At 36.0% G+C, this 16,698-nt stretch overlaps 1 long non-coding RNA gene across 9 annotated transcripts in view; it reads left to right on the forward strand.

The window, feature by feature from the left end:
* Positions 1-13,424, forward strand: part of LOC123547505 (uncharacterized) — a 38,734-nt gene extending 25,310 nt beyond the window's left edge. For 2 of the 9 annotated variants that reach the window (XR_008367342.1, XR_008367344.1), the window contains exons 7-13: positions 377-717; positions 2,701-2,830; positions 4,241-4,348; positions 8,133-8,248; positions 8,939-9,023; positions 10,976-11,311; positions 12,688-13,422. This is a non-coding gene — a long non-coding RNA (uncharacterized LOC123547505). Of the gene's footprint in view, positions 1-376; positions 718-2,700; positions 2,831-4,240; positions 4,349-8,132; positions 8,249-8,938; positions 9,024-10,975; positions 11,312-12,687 lie in introns of all 9 variants that reach the window. The other 7 variants (XR_008367338.1, XR_008367341.1, XR_008367346.1 and 4 more) reach the window with 6 other exon arrangements.
* Positions 13,425-16,698: the final 3,274 nt, after the last annotated feature.

Consider the following 16,698-nt stretch of genomic DNA (forward strand, 5'->3'; position numbering starts at 1 on the left):
TATTAATACAGTTTACATGTAATATCATATAAATGCAAAAGCATTATTAATGAGTTGTACTTATATTGCAAAAATGAAAAAGTGCATTTGTGTGATAAACTGGCAACAGTGGATCCAGAAGTTGATTTGAAATATTATGAGATGTGTAACTGTCTGAATTCTGTATATTAATAATATAAGAAAAGTGTTGAACATCAGTAATAATTCCAACAGCTATACTGAATAAATATCATGTAACTGACATTGCTGTTCAGTTATTCATTTGTAATTAAAATGAACCTTGTTATGTAATCAATTGTCCATCTTAAAAATTGCAATAGGTGTAGTAAGAGAAATTAGAAAAGTTAAAATTTGAATTTTTTTATTGACAAATCAGCATTGAGAGGAGAAAATACTACAAGCATTCCATGAAAGGGCGGACAGAACCAGACAAATACCTGTCAGTAATTTTGGATGGGATGGATAAAAAAACAACTGAATTACCACATTATCTATACCTAAGTTCTTTTGTGTCCAATCTATGGAAACTGAAAACACATTTGGTTGGTGTAATAGTGCATGGAATTGGCAACTACGGATTTTTTTATTATTATCAGTATCCCCATGGAAGCAACTTGACGATTCACTGCCTTCTATCCACTTTGTACATGGAGAAAGACACCTTACCAGATACCCTATACCTTCAAATGGATAACTGTGCTAGAGAAAATGAAACAAGTAAATTTTTATTTTCATTTTTTTTTTCACATTAATTTTTTAGTAAAATATTATTTCTGTAAGAAACTGTTAATTCTTGGCTGATAGATGAGATCTTATGTGGTTTCTCTTTTATTAGTATTTACCTTTGTAGCTCACCTGAGCCAAAGGCTCAGGGTTAGCTATTGTGATCACTCCGTCTGTTGTCCATCCGTCTATTGTTTATCTGTCCGCACTTTCCTTTAAACAATATCTCGACCTTAACCAACAGGTCAGTTTTGATGAAACTTCACAGGGATGTTCATTTGATGGTTTTCTTTTAGAATTGTTCAAAGAATTGAATTCCATACAGAACTCTGGTTGCCATGGCAACTAAAAGGAAAAACTGCTAAAATCTTCTAGTCCAAAACCACAGGTTATAGGGCTTTTATATTTGATATATAGCATCTAGTGATCCTCTACCAAGTTGTTCAAATTATTCCCCTAGGGTCAAATATGGCCATGCCCTGGGTGTTACATGGTTTACATTGACTTAAATAGGGAAAATTTTGTAAATCTTCTTGTCCAAAACCACAAGGCATAGAGCCTAAATATATGGCATGTGACATCATCTAATAGGCCTCTATAAAGATTGTTGACATTACGCCCCTGGTGTATAAAGAGGCCCCTCTGACCAATCCCAGGAATCCCAGGGGCCCTAAGTTTTACATAGACTTATAGGAAAAAACTTTTCAAAATTTTCTTGACTGAAAGTTCAAGGCCTAGGCTTTTGATATTCAGTATGTAACATTGCCTGGTGGCTCTCTAGCAAGATTGTTCAAATTATGCCCCTTGGGTGGAAAGAGGCTCTGCCCCAAGGGTCACATAGTTTTTGTAAGGAATATATTGGAAAAAGTTATCTGAACATAATTCATTGACTGTTTAATTATAATTACCGTACCAAGTAATTACTGTAACCTTGACCTACTGACTTACATTCTTGTTTTTTAAGATACAGCCTTGAAATTTGGATGACATGTACAGTTTTGCACACTGGTCTCACAACTGACTTTCAGTGACCATGTATGTTACCTGCTGACATACTTTCTGGTTGTTTTTCTTTTTAAAGTAAAGCCTTGAAATTTGGATAACATGTACAGTTTTGCACACAGATCTTAAAACTGATTTTCAGTGACCTTGAATATGAAATACTGACCTACTATCTTGTTTTTTAAGATACTGCTTTGAATTTGAAATTTGATTGACATGTATAGTTTTGCATGCCGATCTTTAAACAGACTTTCAGTGACCATCAGTGTGACGTACTGACCTACTTTCTTGTTTTGTAAGCTACTGTTACAGTATTTGGATCACCTGCAATTTTGTTTTTACAACAGTAGTTGTGCATGGGGCATGTTAGGTTCTTTCAGAAGAAAAAATTGCAGAGTTACGAGACTTTGTTTTTTGTTACTATACTATATATAGAGACACAATCTTGTGCCCACCATCTCTCCTCATCCCCTTGACACAACTTAATGAAACTTCACACAAGTGATCAGTAACAACAGTAGTTGTGCATGGGGCATGTTAGGTTCTTTCAGAAAAAAAAATTGCAGAGTTATGGGACTTTGTTTTTTGTTAACATACTATGTACATACAGTCTACATATGCAATCTTGTGCGCGCCTAATCTTCCGAACCCTTGCACACAATTTGATGAAACTTCACACAAGTGATCAGTACCAACCCTAGTTGTGCATGGTGCATGTTACGTTCTTTTAGATAAATGTTCTGCATAGTTATGGGACATTGTTTTTTGTTACTATACTGTATACATACAGTCTATATACATACAGTCCACATAATTATGAAATCTTGTGTGCGTCAAATTACAATGTACTGTGTCAGTGCATGTGGGGGGTACATTCATCACCTTTAGTGATAGCTCTAGTTTTATTCAATTAGAAAAAAAAACAATACCAGGAGATTTATTAAACTGTTATTAACATACTGCTATGTTTTACAGATTCTCAGTGAGGTTGAGGCGAACAGCAGCTATGACCTTGACCAAACTTATGAGCATCTTTGAGAAATGCACACCAAGACCAATAAGTGTGGAATGCGACAATGTATATAATGTTACAGAATGGTTGCAGGTACATCCAATCATTGGCTAAATAAATGAATAATGCATATTCCAGTAATATACAACTATTAGTAATTATGTCTACCACCAAACAGTGGTGTTTGAGACATATTGATTTAATTTTTACCATTAACCACACTCTAAGTCGAACATTTATCATTCCTTCTTCACTGAACTTCAACAAAATGTGTTTGACCGTAAGACCTAGGCTGAGTTCAATAACTAGCCGAATTGGTTTAGGAACTTAAGTTATGGCCCTTAAGTTACTAAAAAAGTTTGAAACTCATGAAAATTAATCAGAATGTTTGTCTTGATAATCTATAGGTCATGTTCGAACCTGGGTCATTTGGGATCAAAAATTAGGTCATCTGGTCAAATCAAAGGAAAAGCTTGTGAACACTTTAGAGGCCACAATTTTGACTCAATCTTTATGAAACTTGATCAGAATGTTTTTCTAGATGATTTCTAGGTCATTTTTGAAACTGGATCATATGGGGTCAAAAATTAGGTCATTAGGCCAGATCAAAGGAAAATCTTGTCAACACTCTAGAGGCCACTGTTGTGACTCTGTCTTTATGAAATTTGGTTAGAATGTTTGTCTTATGATTTCTAGGTCAAGTTGGAATCTTGGTCCTTTGGGGTCAAAAACTAGGTCATAGGCCAGATCAAAGGAAAAGCTTGTGAACACTCTACAGTCCACAGTTGTGATTCAATCTTTATAAAACTTGGTCAGAATGTTTCTTGATGATCTGTTGGTCCAGTTTTTATCTGGGTCAAAAAATAGGTCACTTTGTCAAATCAAAGGAAAAGTTTGTAAACACTCTAAAGGCAACAGTTGTGACTCAGTCTATATGAAACTTGGTCAGAATGTTTGTCTTGATGATCTTTAGGTTTATTTCTTAACTAGATCATATGAAATCAAAAACTAGGTCAGTAGGCCAGGTCAACTCTGGTGAGTGATATAGGGCCATGATGGCCCTCTTGTTCTATTAAGGGAGACTTTTCAGAAATTATTTTGTGTCAAAAAATGAACACAAATAAGGGGGTTATACCCCTAGAGCATCAGTAAGTTGATTTCTAACATCAGTGGCCATGTTTAAAGCATAAAAAGTGCAGTTCTGGAAAAAAATAATTTAAGGTCAGGCCAAAAATCTAGGCTAGGTCGGGATACCGGAAACAAACAATTTTTTTACACCTAATGAAGAGAGGCATTATGAAAAAATTTGAAAATTCAACTTGGACAACACATTTAAAAAAAAAAAAAATCAAACATTATGAACTTGTGTTTTTACATTAATTCATTTAAATTTTGACAATAAAACAATGCCAGCTTGTTGTGATTGGGGCATTCATTTTCAACAAATTTTTTTTTAAATGAAAATAAACGATCAATGATGTAATCATTAATGTCTGTCCGCAGGAATTTTTGAATCCGATCAGCAGACCGTCCAGACCACATGTGTTCAGAGTAACCAAAGGTGAAACTGGAAAAGCAGAAATTGCTTGGAAAAATTGGACAACTGACAAAGTAAATTGTACATTATTTTAGTTTAGATTAAATAATCAGTTTGGAAAAACAATCATGCAAAACTAAACTGGACTCTAGTAACTAAATTTCAAGCAGATAGGAAACTGATGTAAAAACTAGTCTGTTATTATGGGAGGAGCTTAATTTAGATGTAAAGATATTGGTCCAGTTTGGAGATTATTAACAAGCATTGATATTTGAGATAGTAACTTGGACGCAATATCTGTACCAGGATTTCTATGTTCATAAGTGGGCATAATAAGTCCAAAATAAAAGCTATAGTTACGGGACTTGACTCATGGAGGTTGGCAGCGATGCATGTACTTGCATACCAAATTTCAACCAGAATTCTTTTTAGTCCATAAAAGGGCATAATTTGGCAACTATACATATCAAGAGTTATGTCCTCTTGATGCTATCACCTAGATTAAGAAACACTAAGACACATGTTAAGTTTTGGTTGAAAATCTGCATTAGTTTTCAAGATAGTAACATGCATGCACAACTTAAACCAGGATGTTCTTAGACCAAAACCAAAAAAATTCTTAGAGCATAATTTTGGCCTAAATGTCAAAGTTACAGGACCTGACTAAGTGGGCTATTTTAATTGACCTAGAACAGGTATTTTCTAGAGAGGTTGGTGAAACAGTGAAAAATATATATTTCCAGTTAACTGATTAACTGATCTTTGATAGACAAACTTACTGGTAGTAAGGGGCATTTGGTCAGTAGCCAAATAAAATAACAATAGTTTAAAGTTATTGAGATATATTTATATTTTTATGTTACAGTAAAAGTATAGGAGAATGAAGGCAATGCCTGATGGAAGATCTTCCACACCTACTGAAGGCAATGCCTGATGGAAGATCTTCCACACCTACTGAAGGCAATGCCTGATGGAAGGAAGATCTTCCACACCTACTGAAGGCAATGCCTGATGGAAGATCTTCCACACCTACTGAAGGCAATGCCTGATGGAAGATCTTCCACACCTACTGAAGGCAATGCCTGATGGAAGGAAGATCTTCCACACCTACTGAAGGCAATGCCTGATGGAAGATCTTCCACACCTACTGAAGGCAATGCCTGATGGAAGATCTTCCACACCTACTGAAGGCAATGCCTGATGGAAGTCCAAACTACCTTCCTGAATCATTTGAGAAAATAAGATAAGATAAGATAAGATAAGATTTATTTTGAGTCGGCAAGACATTTACAAATAACATAAGGTCTGAAGAGCTTTTTTAACCAACTATATAACAAGTGTATGTTAACAAAAGTAAATAAGCTACAAGTAAGAAGGATAATTTACAACATAAAATCTATGAGAAACATGCTAATCCTACCAAATTTTGTTTAAAACTGCTTAAAAAGATGAAATTAGTTACAAGTTGACAAAGAATATGAGGCAAAGGTGCCATAGTTAAGAAATATCTTAAAAAATCAGAATATCACTCAAATCAGATTTGAAAGTGACCTGATTAGAATCTTTTTCATAGGGTAAATCAATAATCATTAAAATGAACATGATTAAATAACATAGGAAAGTAGATTTATATTATGGTTAAAAATTAACTTTGTTTAATTAAGAATTTGCATACAGACATGACATATAAGCTCTATCATTAGATTTTCCAATAGACAGGCAGAGTTGCAAGCAACAAGGTACTTCACATTAAAGTTAATAGGTACACAGACATGTTATTTTAGTTCTATCAAAGGGATGTAATTACAATAAACACAAAATGAATACAACATAAACTAAAGCAGAAATACAACATTTGAGAAACAAACACAAGTAGGTCTCAATTACATACAAAACAAACATTTAGCTACAGCAAATTCAGGAAGACAAAAATCACACTACACACATCTACAGTAGACACAATAGCAGTAAGCAGACTACAAAGGCAAAATGAAACTCAGTGCTTGAAAAAATATATATAAAGCGGCAAAACTAAAAGACAAAAATTAAAGGAACAAAAGCAATCTTAAGCTTGAGAATACATTTAGCCAAGCATGCACTTAACTTTATGCTGCGTCTGTGTTATGAAACCCCCCTAGAGCAGGAGGTACATTTACATACTGTGCCATTTCATGACTGAATAAGGGTTTTGAACTGGCTAAAATTAGCACATGATCTAAAATCATCTGGGAGAGAGTTCCACAACACAGGAGCAGCATATCTGTAGGAGTGCTTACCATAAGTTGTAGAGTTAACTCTAGGTACCTGTAAAATATTAGAATATCTAAAGTTAATGGAAGAATTTCTTTTTACAACTAAATTGGAGAGAACCACCGGGGCAAGACCATTTAGGATTTTGAATGTTTTAATGGCCATTGTACGTATTCTTCTTATATTTAAGGAAGGCATTTTTATGCCCCCGAAGGGAGGCATATACCGTCTGTCTGTCAGTCTGTCCGCAATTTTCGTGTCCGGACCATATCTTTGTCATCCATGGATGGATTTTCAAATAACTTGGCATGAATGTGTACCACAGTAAGACGACGTGTCTCGCGCAAGACCCAGGTCCGTAGCTCAAAGGTCAAGGTCACACTTAGACGTTAAAGGATAGTGCATTGATGGGCGTGTCCGGTCCATATCTTTGTCATCGATGGATGGATTTTCAAATAACTTGGCATGAATGTGTACCACAGTAAGACGACATGTCGTGCGCAAGACCCAGGTCCGTAGCTCAAAATTCAAGGTCACACTTAGATGTTAAAGGATAGTGCATTGATGGGCGTGTCCGGTCCATATCTTTGTCATCCATGGATGGATTTTCAAATAACTACACATAAATGTGTGGCACAGTATGACGACGTGTCGTGCGCAAGACCCAGCTCCGTAGGTCAAAGGTCAAGGTCACACTTAGACGTTAAAGGTCATATTTCATGATAGTGCATTGATGGGCGTGTCCGGTCCATATCTTTGTCATTCTTGCATGGATTTTAAAATAACTACGCATGAATGTGTGGCACAGTAAGACGACGTGTCGCGCACAGGACCCAGCTCCGTAGGTCAAAGGTCCTAAACTCTAACATTGGCCATAACTATTCATTCAAAGTGGCATCGGGGGCATGTGTCATCCTATGGAGACAGCTCTTGTAACTTTATGTAATAGATCAGAGTAGGATGATGAAAAGTCGTCGTAAACAAATCTCAGTGCCCTTTCTTGCAGTTTTTCCATTTTCTTGGTACTGTTTTCAGAACAAAAGTGCTAAGCCATTGGACAAAAATTAAAATTTGATAAGATAAAAGTGTGGAAAATGGTCAATTTGTTGAGCTTGTTTAAATGTTTGCCTATTCTTTTAAGGATATTCAATTGTTTACCAGCTTTCTTGCAAATGTTACCAATGTGTGTGTCAAAATTTAGTTTATAGTCAATATCTATACCTAGGAGTTTTACAGTATCTTCACAGGTTAGGCTGCTATTGCCAATTTGGAAAACAGGATTTTTAAGAAAGGATATCTTGCCAACTGCTATAGCTTGGAATTTGTCTGGATTTGCTTGCATTTTGTTCACTCTAAACCAGTCAATAAGGACATTACTTTCATTTTGAAGGACCTGAATAACTTCACTGAAATTTGGAGAATGGAACGACAGAGAATTGTCATCAGCATAATTATAAAGAGTGCTGTTATGGATAAAATAAAAGATGTCATTTATAAAAACATTAAATAGAAGGGGACCAAGGATGGAGCCTTGCGGTACCCTTTGCTTATACTTGCCCAAGAATTAACAATATTACCAATTTTAATTTGCTGTTTACGATTTGACAGGTAAGACTGAAGAAGGATAGATGTAGAAGTCCTGAAAAGAGACATGCAAAAGGCTTCACCATTTTTCGGAAAACCAGAAGAACGACAATGGTGGACCAGCTTCTTTGAAAAAATCGGTACAATTTAAATTATAATGAGTCCTATTACCTCAATTATGAAAGGTTCTTACATTTAGCATTTATAATGTCTGTAAGTTGAATAGAATAATAAAATGTGAGGCAATGCCGAGCATTTTATCAATTTTCTTCAACAAGTTTTATAAATTCAATGTTGAAAGTCTCAAATGTAATGTTCTGTTTATCACAATCATGTTAGCTTTTCCAGGCATTAAAAAACCTACTTTCTTCAAATATTATAAACAAGTCAATTTGACCAACATCTAAGATACTATAAATGACGTCAACGTCAAAGCTTTTATTACACTAGTGTCTAATCATATTTATTAATGGCTTTATTATGCAGCTGCGACATCAATCATGTGATAAAATATATTAAATTTCAATTAAACCAGATTTAAAATACTTGATTCTTTACGTTTGCATGGGTTGCATTCATATCATTTACTGAAAATGACACTTTTTTCAGGCACTTAATTATATTAGTTAGCCAGTTTTCAATTGTTTATTGTTTTGATATAAGTAAGAAGACTGGTTCATTGCAAGGTTTTTAAAGACATTTGACAAATTGGTTTTCTCACAACAAGGAATAATTGGATGATGAAGTATTAGGTGACATACTAAATTCAAATTTTTTTTTGTTCATAAAAATGTCAAACATATCATTGCATTGATGTGAAAACATTTCAGAAAACAATGATACAGAGTTAGGAATCAATGATAGATCAGGAAAGTGGATGCTAGATGAAATAATAACAGCAAAGCAAAGATCAAGGTATCTTTTTAATATTTCTTTCATTGACTGATTCATATGAAATCTGTAAAATGATAATCTCATCAAGACGGTGTGCAGAACTTATGACTGAGTCATGCAGGTGAAAGGTCAAGGTCACAACTTGGGGTCAAAGGTTTGAACTTTCCATTTTGTGTCAGCACTGTATACCTAAACCCATTGAAGGATTTTCATGAAACTGGGTAAAATGATCACCTCATCAAGACAACTTGCATAATTCATGAGTCAGCAATGTCAGGTCAAGGTCACAACTCAGTGTCATTGGTCTGAGTCTTCAATTTTGTGTCCGCTCTGTATCTCATTATCCCATCAAAGAATTCATATGAAACCTGAGTCAAATGATCACCTTATCAAGATGATGTGCAGAATACATGAGTCAGCCATCCAGGCTCAAGATTAAGGTCATAAATTAGGGTCAAAGGTTTGAGCCTTCCATCTTGTGTCCACTTTAGAGCTTCTAAACTACTTGAAGGATTATACTCAAACTTAGGTCAGATAATCACTACATCAAGAACTCGTGTGTCAGCAATGTCAACTCAAGGTCCATGTCATAAATAAAGGTCAAAGGTTTTAGCTCTGTATCTCCTTAACCCCTTCAATGATCTCCATGATACTTTGGTGATATGATTACCTTAACAAGACAATGTGCATAATTCATGAGTCAGTCATGTCAGTTCGTGGCGAAGCTCACAGCTCGAGTTCAAAGCTTACTCCTTCACTATCCATTACAGAGACAGGAGATTTAGCTGTCTTTTAGACTGCCTTGTTTAATGGATTTCAGTTTTTAGCTTGACTATTCATAGAATAGTAGAGCTATTGGACTCGCCCATGCGTCGGCGTCCGCGTCGGCGTCCGCATCCCGATTTGGTTAAGTTTTTGTATGTAAGCTGGTATCTCAGCAACCACTTGTGGGAATGGATTGAAACTTCACACACTTATTCACTGTGATAAACTGACTTACATTGCACAGGTTCCATAACTCTGTTTTGCTTTTTTACAAAATTATGCCCCTTTTTTGACTTAGAAATTTTTGGTTAAGGTTTTGTATGTAAGCTAGTATCTCAGTAACCACTTGTGGGAATGGATTGAAACTTCACACACTTATTTACTGTGATAAACTGACTTACATTGCACAGGTTCCATAACTCTATTTTGCTTTTTTACAAAATTATGCCCCTTTTTCGACTTAGAATTTTTTGGTTAAGGTTTTGTATGTAAGCTGGTATCTCAGTACTCACTAATGGGAATGGATTGAAACTTCACACACTTGTTTACTGTCATGATCTGACATGCACAAAGCAGGTCCCATAACTTTAGTTTGCTTTTTTACAAAATTATGCCCCTTTTTCAACATAGAAATTTTTGGTTAAGTTTTTGTATGTAAGCTGGTTTCTCAGTATCCACTAATGGGAAAGGATTGAAACTTCACACACTAGTTCACTGTCATGATATGACTTGCAGTGCAAAGGGTCAATAACTCAACTTTGCATTTTACAAAATTATGCCCCTTTTTCAACTTAGGAGTTTTTGGGTTAAATTCTTATATGTAAGCTGGTATCTCAGTACCCACTAATGGGAATGGATTGAAACTTCATACACTTGTCCACTGTCATGAGCTGATAAGCACTATGCAGGTTCCATAACCCTATTTTACTTTTTTACTAAATTATGCCCCTTTTTCGACTCTTATTCATTCAAGCGACAAGGCTGTTAAATAGTCGAGCGTTGCTGTCTTCCGACAGCTCTTGTTTTTTTAATAATTCTCCAGGAAAAGGGAATATTGATTAATTTACAATACAGAATATGGTAGCTAGTTCCAAGTTTTGATATGATACCTTAATTAGCCTGGTTCTTACACACATACAATCTTTTTTATGTATATTTATAAATTAAACCAAGAATGAAAGTAATATTTTCATGAACTTTTCATGTAGGATAAACAGAGAGCTTGGAGTAATCGACAGATCCCACATTAAGATACTGGCTCCATCAGAGGAGGAGGATATATTCGTTAACCGGAAGGGCTATCACAGCATAAATGTGCAAGTGGTGTTTGATGCCTTTGACAGGATCGAGGATATTGTTGCACGTTGGCCTGGTTCTACACATGACAGCAGGAAACTGCACAACAGTGGGCTGAGACAGCTTTTTGAAAGAGGCATTGTCCATGGTGGTTATCATCTGTTGGGGGACAGAAGCTACCCGTGCCGTAGATGGCTGCTGACCCTCTACCTCAACCCTCAACCTGGGGCACTGAGTGCTTACAACAGGTAAATATATCAACTTCAATCTTGAATAACATACCACTGTGTTACAACTAGTATAATTTCGACTTTGCAATGATTTCTATATTAAGATTAAATCTTTATATAGTATTAAGTTCAAAAATTCATATAGAGGCAATTATACCAAATATTTGAATTAAGATGAAGCTGGCAAAATTATGTTAATTTTGTAAAATTAGTATGCATAGGGTATATTCTTCACATTTTGACAGTGTAATTATAGAATCTGGATGTTTTGCACAGCCTTATGTCTACCTAATATGGCCAGAAGTGTGACTGATTTGGAAATCAGTGATGTCAGTGAAGTAATTACAGATGGCATAGAAGTAGAAGCAGAAGAAATAGTAAGCAGTACACATAATATTATGTTTAACCTCACTGATTCCATATGGATTTCAGAAGTTTGTATAAATAAAGGCCAAACAAGGCAAAGTGACATAAAGTGCAAGTATATGTTGTTGACAGAATTGATTTTTTTATATCATTGTGCTGTTTGGTTTTCTTTTGAGTAATGTTCAAGATAAACCAAATCTATTGTTTATAACAAGTGCAAAAAGGTGTGTTTTCTTATAAACTGTGTGCTAAACAAATTTCACTGTTTCATGTTTATTAAAATTAGGGTTTGTTATTCAAAATATACCAGTAGGACTTACACAGTGTGTAGTGTGACAAGATTTGCCCAAAACATTTGTTGACCTAGAGAGCATAAGTCTTACTGAACAGCTCCGAGATCCAAACTTATTCCATAAATATATATAAATCCTGAACAGCAATGTTTAATAGCTGTGCAATATCAACGTTAATACAGTCATGCAATATGAATTTGCATATAAATATTGAATATTGTCAGTAATGAGTGCTGAATTGTCAATCTAGAAGCTTACATTTATAGTTTTTATTACACCCATGATGACTTTCCAGGTTGTTCATTACCAAACATACCAACATAAATGATAACCAAGGACATTATTAGTATTGTGCACTCTTAATGGAAAGGCTGTGAAATAGGAATTGAAACATAATTTAGAATTAATATAATGTATTACAGTGCCATGGTGTTGGTGGTAGGGTTGAATTGCCAAATTGAGAATGAAAGTAATTGAGCCATGCCATGAGAAAACCAACATAGTGGCTTTGCGACCAGCATGGATCCAGACCAGCCTGCGCATCCACTCAGTCTGATCAGGATCCATGCTGTTCGCTAACAGTTTCTCTAATTGAAATGGGCTTTGAAAGCGAACAGCATGGATCCTGACCAGACTGCAGGGATGCACAGGCTGGTCTGGATCCATGCTGGTCGCAAAGCCATTAAGTTGGTTTTCTCATGGCACGGCTCAATTAATGATACTTTTGCTTTCCAGGTTCAGCTCATTATTGGAAAAAAGACCTAGAAAGTGAATGATGTTTGTCAATTGAAAGATGGGGATATGGATCTAACTGACGTCCCTAAATATGCTGGAGAGTGGCCTCAAGTAGGACAAGTGGTCTCAGTCTTAGGGGATACATTAAGGCTCAGATGGTACAAAGGGTGTACAGCTTGAATATGGACTCCTTGTTCAATACCAGAAAAGTGGAAAAAAGGCAAAAAAATAGCGTTTTTTGAAGATATTCCATCGAATTGCATTTGGCTATGGGGTTTCAAATTGACAGAGAAGGGTTATTTGAAAAAAGCAGACTATTTAAGAGTCCATTGATGCCTACAAAGATTTTTAAGTAGAAGAGTTCAGATGCAAAGGACTGTATTCATAAGTGTGCAGCTTAGTGAATGACAAACCATGATTGTATTCAAAATCCATTCACATTTTGATTCTGATATGTTATTTAGAGGATATCATACATGGCTGTTGGGCATCAAGGCCATACTGGCATACTAGGAGAGATATTTGTCTGAGGGTTTTAGCACTAGAGCAGTTTGCCAATATTGCCTTAAGTCACAACAGCCCTGTATGATAACCTTTAATTTTATATGTCCAACTGCTGAGGTGAAAACGAGATTAAAATAGTTTAATAATGCATAGCGTTATTGAATGTTCATGTAATGAGCAAGAACGTCAGTGTAGGGATAACAAATGATTTTTCATGTTATAACATCTGCAGAATCATTAAATTTCCATGAAATGCGCAGTAAAGTCTATGTCGTTTTTAGCTCATCTGATTTTTGGAAAAAAAAATAATGAGTTATTGTCATCACTTGATCGGCGTTGCCTGGTTAAGTTTTATGTTTAGGTCAGCTTTTCTCCTAAACTATCAAAGCTATTGCTTTGAAACTTGGAACACTTGTTCACCATCATAAGCTGACCCTGTACAGCAAGAAACATAACTCCATCCTACTTTTTGCAGGATTTATGGCCCCTTTTGTACTTAGAAAATATCAGATTTCTTGGTTAAGGTTTATGTTTAGGTAAACTTTTCTCCTAAACTATCAAAGCTATTGCTTTGAAACTTGCAACACTTGTTTACCATCATAAGCTGACCCTGTACATCAAGAAACATAACTCCATCCTGCTTTTTACAAGAATTATTGCCCCTTTTGGACTTAGAAAATCAGTTTTCTTGGTTAAGTTTTATGTTTAGGTCAGCTTTTCTCCTAAACTATCAAAGCTATTGCTTTGAAACTTGCAACACATGTTCACCATCATAAGCTGACCCTGTACAGCAAGAAACATAACTCCATCCTGCTTTTTGCAAGAATTATTGCCCCTTTTGGACTTAGAAAATATCAGATTTCTTGGACAACTGATAACTGTAACAATTCTCTTTTGTATTATGCAAAGTCTTCAAAGTGACTTCAACATGAAAATTGACTTTAACATGAAAATTGTCATTTTACCTTTTGCCTTGTCTTCGATTGGTTTGATGACTTAAAATCTTGCAGGTGCTAAAGAAATACAAGAAATATAATATCTAAAATTGTCACTGAATTAAACTTTGGAGTTCAGATGCATAGGAACTTTCTTGCATCCCAGACGGTGATTTCTGGTATTTTTACTGGTGCTAGAAAAATCTATCTTACACCCTGTGGTGTTAGATGACTCTCATGCTTTTAAACCGCCTCGGTAGCCTAGTGGTAGAGCGTCCGCTTTGAGTGCGGCAGGTCGTGGGTTCAATCCCCGGCCGCGTCATACCAAAGACGAAAAAAATGGTACTAGTAGCTTCCTCGCTTGGCGCTCAGAATTAAGAGGATAGTGCTAGGACTGGTCAGCCCGGTGTCAGTATAATGTGACTGGGTGGGGTATCATGCCACGTGTCTACGGCGTGATATTCCAGTGAGGCAGCACTATAAAGTTGGGCATTGTGCTCACTGCTACAAGTAGACACCGTCGTTTATATGACTGAAAAATTGTTGAGAAAGACGTTAAACCCGAACACACACACACACACTCATGCTTTTAAATGACGTATTACAGACTACATATATGTAGAAGATTTATGTAGTAATTTGTATTTTATTTAAAAAACTGAAAAAAATCCAATACCTCGACAGTTCCTCTTTGTTCCTTATAGTATATTTCTTGATTCAAAACACATTATCCTATTAAAAAGTCATAACGTTATGATGCAACTAAAAAAAAGGGGGAACTAAACAATGTTATTTGTCTTTGAAACGTAATGATATCTTTCCTGTTTATGGACATTGGTTTCCCGAGCTTTGTTTAAATGCAGTTCTAAAAAGAAAGCCATTTGATTGATTTTATTTTTATTATTTTTTTAGCTCACCCGAGCCAAAGGCTCATGGTGAGCTTTTGTGGCCGCTCAGTGTCCGTTGTCCGGCGTGTGTCCGTCAACATTTTCTTAAACAATCTTCTTCTTGAAAATCACTGGGCAGCATTACACCAAACTTCACAGGAATGATCCTTGGGTGGCCCCCTTTCAATATTGTTCAAAGAATTGAATTCCATGCAGAACTCTGGTTGCCATGGCAACCGAAACGAAAAACTTTTAAAATCTTCTTGTCCAAAACAACAGGGCCTAGGGCTTCTATATCTGGTGTGTAGCATCATCTAGTGGTCCTCTACCAAAATTTTTCAAATTATCCCCCTAGGGTCAAATATGGCCCCGCCCCAGGGGTCACATGGTTTATATAGACTTATATAGGGAAAACTTTGAAAATCTTCTTGTACAAAACCACACAGCCTAGGGCTTTGATATTTGGTATGTAGCATCATCTAGTGGTCCTCTACCAAGATTGTTCAAATTATCCCCCTAGGGACAAATATGGCCTTGCCCCGGGTGTCCCAAGTTTTACATTGACTGGTATAGGAAAAAAAGTTTGAAAATCTTCTTCTCTGAAACCACAACACTTAGACATTTGATATTTGGTTTGTAGCATTGTCTTATGGTCCTCGACCAAAAATTGTTCAAATTGTACCCCTGGGGAGAAGAGACCCTGCCCTGGGGGTCCCAAGTTTTATATAGACTTACATAGGAAAAAGCTTTAAAAATCCTCTTGTCTGAAACCATATGACATAGACTTTTGATATTTGCTATGATGCATTGTCTAGAAGTCCTCTACCAAAAGTGTTCAAATTATGTCCCTGGGGTTAAAAGAGGCCCCGCCCTCGGGTCACTTAGTTATTATATGAGTCATAAAGGAAAAAAATACAAAATCATCTGATCCTATTTCCAAGACTGTTAAACTATAATTACCTGATGAACCCAAGAAATATGATGTCACTTGACTGTGACCTTGACCTACTGACCTCCTTTCCTGTTTTTAGCTCACCAGAGCCAAAGGCTCAGGGTGAGCTATTTTGATCACTTACCGTCCGGCGTCTGTCGTCGGTAAACTTTTACTTTAATCGACATCTCCTCATAAACCACTAGGCCAATTTCATCCAAACTTCACAGGAATGTTTATTGGGTGAAGTTCTACAAAAAAATTTCAAAGAATTGAATTCCATGCAGAACTCTGGTTGCCATGGCAACCGAAAGGAAAAACTTTAAAAATCTTCTTCTCAAAAACCAGAAGCCCTAGAGCTTAGATATTTGGTTTGAAGCATTGCCTAGTGGACCTCTACCAAATTTGTTCAAATCATGACCCCAAGGTCAAAATTGACCCCGCCCCAGGGGTCACTTGATTTTACATAGGAAAATCTTAAAAAACCTTCTTCTCAAAAACCAGAAGCCCTAGAGCTTAGATATTTGACATGTGGCATTGCCTAGTGGACCTCTACTAAAGTTGTTCAAATCATGACCCCGGGTTCAAAATTGACCAGGCCCCAGGGGTCACATGATTTTACATAGGAAAATCTTCAAAATTTTTCTAAAAATAAACCAGAAGGCCAAGAGCTTAGATATTTGACATGTAGCATTGCCAAATGGACCTCTACAAAATTTGTTCAAATCATGACCCCCGGATCAAAAATGACCCC

The sequence above is a fragment of the Mercenaria mercenaria genome, chromosome 15, assembly GCF_021730395.1.
Source record: "Mercenaria mercenaria strain notata chromosome 15, MADL_Memer_1, whole genome shotgun sequence".
Taxonomy (NCBI): domain Eukaryota; kingdom Metazoa; phylum Mollusca; class Bivalvia; order Venerida; family Veneridae; genus Mercenaria; species Mercenaria mercenaria.